The 6,359-nt window shown below is 40.9% G+C and overlaps 1 non-coding gene across 1 annotated transcript; it reads right to left on the reverse strand.

Annotated features, from left to right (window-relative positions):
* Window positions 1-835: 835 nt before the first annotated feature.
* On the reverse strand, window positions 836-943 carry LOC124693802. Its single transcript, XR_007000259.1, has one exon. It is a non-coding gene; the product is annotated as a small nucleolar RNA Z118/Z121/Z120 (small nucleolar RNA).
* Between the last annotated feature and the right edge of the window lie 5,416 nt (window positions 944-6,359).

The raw sequence follows: 6,359 nt of genomic DNA on the forward strand, positions 1-6,359 counted from the left end.
AGTCTTGGATTCGTGTACATAGAACAATGTGGCATAGAAAACCTGAACTGCCTCTTTCTATTTTTAATTCCCTACAATGTGAGCATGAGAGACCTCAGGATATTAACCTCTACCTTTTTACCTTGACACTGAAACTTCTGCAAATAGTTTAGCCCTCTGTAGAAAGTGCAGACAGAGTGCTAAAATCCAGATCATCCACCTTTGTAAATACGCTTGGGACCGAATTGTGGATACCACACAGAGTAACCCCTCAACGAGTAATGTATAGTGCAACTGCTAGTATTGGTAAGTGGACTGTTGCATTTGTTGTATCTGAAATACACCATTATTTTGTGCGCACTACAGTAGAAATTTGAGTACTAGAGTCAGTAGGTTTTAGAAGAAGAGAATGGGCAAAACTTTTGCCCCATCTCAGAAAAAAGATGCTCCCTGCGTCGGTTTATCTCAAACACTGGCTCCAGATAAAAAACCGACTTTAATAATATATTTTTGGAGTCAATTAAAACTAAAAACGACTCCATAAGTCTTAGAGATGGTTGTGAACTAACCATCTCCCAAAAAAATATTTAGGCCAGGTGAAATTAAAAACTGACCAAAAAATTGGAGGAATATGTTCAGAAAATAAAGCCGATCGTCAAAATTATATTATTGGAGTCGGTATTCTTAAAAAACCTGACTGGGTCACCCAGGCGGCAGTGCATTCGTTGCTGCAATACCATGTGATGGCCACATGTTTGCGACTGAGTGACCCGATAGAGCAACTAAAGTACAGGCACACCTCCAAAAAAAATTACATTTTGAAGCACAAACATTGGCATCAAATTAAATTTGTACAGGTTTGCTAAGAATACATGATCAGTTTAGTGTGCATACTCAAGGAATGAGTTCTTTTTTAACAAATGCCTTACTAAAATACAATCCTTGTGATTCATCACAACAAACAAACAAAAAATAGGTCATTGTACAATGGGTATAACACTAATAAATCATAACCAATGTTCACAGTTTCCTATATGTTTCCACATAATCCGAAAAATCAGGCATACAAAAAAAATGTGATTGTGCTCAGATATTAGTCATAGCGAAGTTCACGTCGTCAACTAATCAAACCAGCTACAACACGATTACACAGAACAGTTGATACTCCATACTAACCGCATCCACTTGCATAAGATAGTAAGGTACATGCTCAACGGGTGCAGCGACTAAACATCAATGCTACAACTCGGGAGAGGAGAAAGATAGGCCTCTTCATGCTGCACGACCGATTCCTGCTACACAATACACACTATATCGCCCAAGACCTCCCATACCTAAGTAAACCTGTGTCCACTGCAGGCGGATCCCCCAATATGAGCTTGGGCAACACATTCTAATCTAACCGGATCAGAGAGGTCACAAGCACGCAATACACTACCATCGGAGGGGAAATCAGTCCGATCCTTGTGTAGGTGCGCTCCCATCGGATCTGATGAGATTTGAGTTTTTGTATATGTGTAACGGGAAGGGACGAAGAGCTGTCGTGATGGGGAGGTGCAACATGGAAAGCAGGAAACCCCGACGAACCTGGCGTGGATGGGGTTCCTTAGTTCCTAACTTTACTCATGAAAGTGAGCGTGGACCATGTATTCAACAAAGTCTAGCTGGTTGCAGCTACCAGCTATAAATGGATAATCGCTTTATTTAGAACCAAATGGACTTTATCTAACAACTATAAATGTTTCTAATAACTGTATATAAATAGATTGTTCTAATAGTGGTTTTGTACTTTCATAGACCGATGTAAATTGACACAACAAAGATCACTTCCACACCCCATCTAATACGGTCTTGGGTTCGTGTACACATAACAATGTGGCACGCAAGTCCTGAACTACCTTTTTTGTTGTCAATTCCCTCCAATGTGAGCATGAGAGATCTCGGGATGCGAACCTGTACTTTCTGGTGCTGAGACTGAAGCTTCTTCAAATAGTTAAGCTCCGTGTACAAGTGTGGAGATTTCTAAAATCCACCTCATTCATCTCCCTCATCATGCTTTGGAGAAAATTGTGGATCGCACACAGAGCAACCCCGCATGGAGTAATGTTTTACTGCAACTGATAGTACAGAATAGCATGCTTTCAGTAAACTAAAGATTGCAACGTGAAGAACTTATTGTCGTGTCTGAAATATTGGATTATTTTGTACACAATATATGCACTAGGCACTGTTATAATATTGTCGGTCGATAGAGTCAGTTTTCAACAGCAGCAGCAACAAAAACAAAGTTTTTTTTAAAACAAGTTGGGGCAAGCTGATGACGCGTAAAGCACACGCTCGTTGGGAACCCCAAGTGGAAGGTGTGATGCGTACAGCAGCAAGTTTCCCTCAGTAAGAAACCAAGGTTTATCGAACCAGTAGGAGTCAAGAAGCACGTTGAAGGTTGATGGCGGCGGGATGTAGTGCGGCGCAACACCAGGGATTCCGGCGCCAACGTGGAACCCGCACAACACAACCAAAGTACTTTGCCCCAACGAAACAAGTGAGGTTGTCAATCTCACCGGCTTGCTGTAACAAAGAATTAACCGTATTGTGTGGAAGATGATTGTTTGCAGTAAAATAGTAGAACAAGTATTGCAAGTAGATTGTATTTCAGTAAAGAGAATTGGACCGGGGTCCACAGCTCACTAGAGGTGTCTCTCCCATAAGACGAACAAGCATGTTGGGTGAACAAATTACAGCTTGGGCAATTGACAAATAAAGAGAGCATGACCATGCACATACATATCATGATGATTATAGTGAGATTTAATTGGGCATTACGACAAAGTACATAGACCGCCATCCAACCGCATCTATGCCTAAAAAGTCCACCTTCAGAGTTATCATCCGAACCCCTCCAAGTATTAAGTTGCAAAGCAACAGTACAATTGCATTAAGTATGGTGCGTAATGTAATCAACAACTACATCCTTAGACATAGCATCAATGTTTTATCCCTAGTGGCAACAAGACAACACAACCTTAGAACTTTCTCGTCACCGTCCCGTGTGTCAATGCGCATGAACCCACTATCGAGCATAAGTACTCCTCTTGGAGTTACAAGCATCTACTTGGCCGAGCATCTACTAGTAACGGAAAGCATGCAAGATCATAAACAACACGTAGATATAACTTTGATAATCAACATAACAAGTATTCTCTATTCATCGGATCCCAACAAACGCAACATATAGGATTACGTGATAGATGATCTTGATCATGTTAGGCAGCTCACAAGATCCGACAATGATAGCACAATGGGGAGAAGACAACCATCTAGCTACTGCTATGGACCCATAGTCCAGGGGTAGACTACTCACTCATCACACCGGAGGCGACCATGGCGGCGTAGAGTCCTCCGGGAGATGATCCCCCTCTCCGGCAGGGTGCCCGAGGCGATCTCCCGCATCCCCCGAGATGGGATCGGCGTTGGCGGCGTCTCTGGAAGGTTTTCCGTATCGTGGCTCTCGGTACTGGGGGTTTCGTCACGGAGGCTTTAAGTAGGCGGAAGGGCAAGTCAAGAGGCGGCACGGGGGGCCCAAACCACAGGCCGGCGCGGCCAGGGGGGGGCCGCGCCGCCCTAGGGTTTGGCCACCCCGTGGCCCCTCTTCGTTTCGTCTTCGGACTTCTGGAAGCTTCGTGGAAAAATAGGCCCCTAGGCTTTGATTTCGTCCAATTCCGAGAATATTTCCTTACTAGGATTTCTGAAACCAAAAACAGCAGAAAACAAGAATCGGCACTTCGTCATCTTGTTAATAGGTTAGTTCCGTAAAATGCACGAATATGACATAAAGTGTGCATAAAACATGTAGATAACATCAATAATGTGGCATGGAACATAAGAAATTATCGATACGTCGGAGACGTATCAGCATCCCCAAGCTTAGTTCTCGCTCGTCCCGAGCAGGTAAAACGATAACACGTATAATTTCGGAGTGACATGCCATCATAATCTTGATCATACTATTTGTAAAGCATATGTAGTGAATGCAGCGATCAAAACAATGTATATGACATGAGTAAACAAGTGAATCATAAAGCAAAGACTTTTCATGAATAGCACTTCAAGACAAGCATCAATTAAGTCTTGCATAAGAGTTAACTCATAAAGCAATAACTCAAAGTAAAGGCATTGAAGCAACACAAAAGAAGATTAAGTTTCAGCGGTTGCTTTCAACTTGTAACATGTATATCTCATGGATATTGTCAACATAGAGTAATATAATAAGTGCAATAAGCAAGTATGTAGGAATCAATGCACAGTTCACACAAGTGTTTGCTTCTTGAGGTGGAGAGAAATAGGTGAACCGACTCAACATTGAAAGTAAAAGAATGGTCCTCCATAGAGGAAAAGCATCGATTGCTATATTTGTGCTAGAGCTTTGATTTTGAAAACATGAAACAATTTTGTCAACGGTAGTAATAAAGCATATGCATCATGTAAATTATATCTTATAAGTTGCAAGCCTCATGCATAGTGTACTAATAGTGCCCGCACCTTGTCCTAATTAGCTTGGACTACCGGATCATCACAATGCACATGTTTTTACCAAGTGTCACAAAGGGGTACCTCTATGCCGCCTGTACAAAGGTCTAAGGAGAAAGCTCGCATTGGATTTCTCGCTATTGATTATTCTTCAACTTAGACATCCATACCGGGACAACATAGACAACAGATAATGGACTCCTCTTTTATGCATAAGCATGTAACAACAATTAATAATTTTCTCATTTGAGATTTGAGGATATATGTCCAAAACTGAAACTTCCACCATGGATCATGGCTTTAGTTAGCGGCCCAATGTTCTTCTCTAACATTATGCATGCTTAACCATAAGGTGGTAGATCTCTCTTACTTCGTACAAGACGGACATGCATAGCAACTCACATGAAATTCAACAATGAATAGTTGATGGCGTCCCCCAGTGAACATGGTTATCGCACAACAAGCAACTTAATAAGAGATAAAGTGCATAATTACATATTCAATACCACAATAGTTTTTAAGCTATTTGTCCCATGAGCTATATATTGCAAAGGTGAATGATGTAATTTTAAAGGTAGCACTCAAGCAATTTACTTTGAAATGGCGGAAAATACCATGTAGTAGGTAGGTATGGTGGACACAAATGGCATAGTGGTTGGCTCAAGTATTTTGGATGCATGAGAAGTATTCCCTCTCGATACAAGGTTTAGGCTAGCAAGGCTTATTTGAAACAAACACAAGGATGAACCAGTGCAGCAAAACTCACATAAAAGACATATTGAAAACATTATAAGACTCTACACCGTCTTCCTTGTTGTTCAAACTCAATACTAGAAATTATCTAGACCTTAGAGAAACCAAATATGCAAACCAAATTTTAGCATGCTCTATGTATTTCTTCATTAATGGGTGCAAAGCATATGATGCAAGAGCTTAATCATGAGCACAACAATTGCCAAGTATCACATTACCCAAGACATTTATAGCAATTACTACATGTATCATTTTCCAATTCCAACCATATAACAATTTAACGAAGGAGAAACTTCGCCATGAATACTATGAGTAGAAACCAAGGACATACTTGTCCATATGCTACAGCGGAGCTTGTCTCTCTCCCATAAAGTGAATGCTAGGATCCATTTTATTCAAACAAAACAAAAACAAAAACAAACCGACGCTCCAAGAAAAAGCACATAAAATGTGATGGAATAAAAATATAGTTTCAGGGGAGGAACCTGATAATGTTGTCGATGAAGAAGGGGATGCCTTGGGCATCCCCAAGCTTAGACACTTGAGTCTTCTTGATATATGCAGGGGTGAACCACCGGGGCATCCCCAAGCTTAGAGCTTTCACTCTCCTTGATCATGTTGCATCATACTCCTCTCTTGATCCTTGAAAACTTCCTCCACACCAAACTCGAAACAACTCATTAGATGGTTAGTGCACAATAAAAATTAACATATTCAGAGGTGACACAATCATTCTTAACACTTCTGGACATTGCATAATGCTACTGGATATTAGTGGATCAAAGAAATTCATCCAACATAGCAAAAGAGGCAATGCAAAATAAAAGGCAGAATCTGTCAAAACAGAACAGTTCGTATTGACGAATTTTGAAATGGCACCAGACTTGCTCAAATGAAAATGCTCAAATTGAATGAAAGTTGCGTACATATCTGAGGATCATGCACGTAAATTGGCTTAATTTTCTGAGCTACCTACAGGGAGGTAGACCCAGATTCGTGACAGCAAAGAAATCTGGAACTGCGCAGTAATCCAAATCTAGTACTTACTTTTCTATCAACGGCTTTACTTGGCACAACAAAACACAAAACTAAGATAAGGA

Source organism: Lolium rigidum, chromosome 2, assembly GCF_022539505.1.
Source record: "Lolium rigidum isolate FL_2022 chromosome 2, APGP_CSIRO_Lrig_0.1, whole genome shotgun sequence".
NCBI classification, from domain to species: Eukaryota; Viridiplantae; Streptophyta; class Magnoliopsida; order Poales; family Poaceae; genus Lolium; species Lolium rigidum.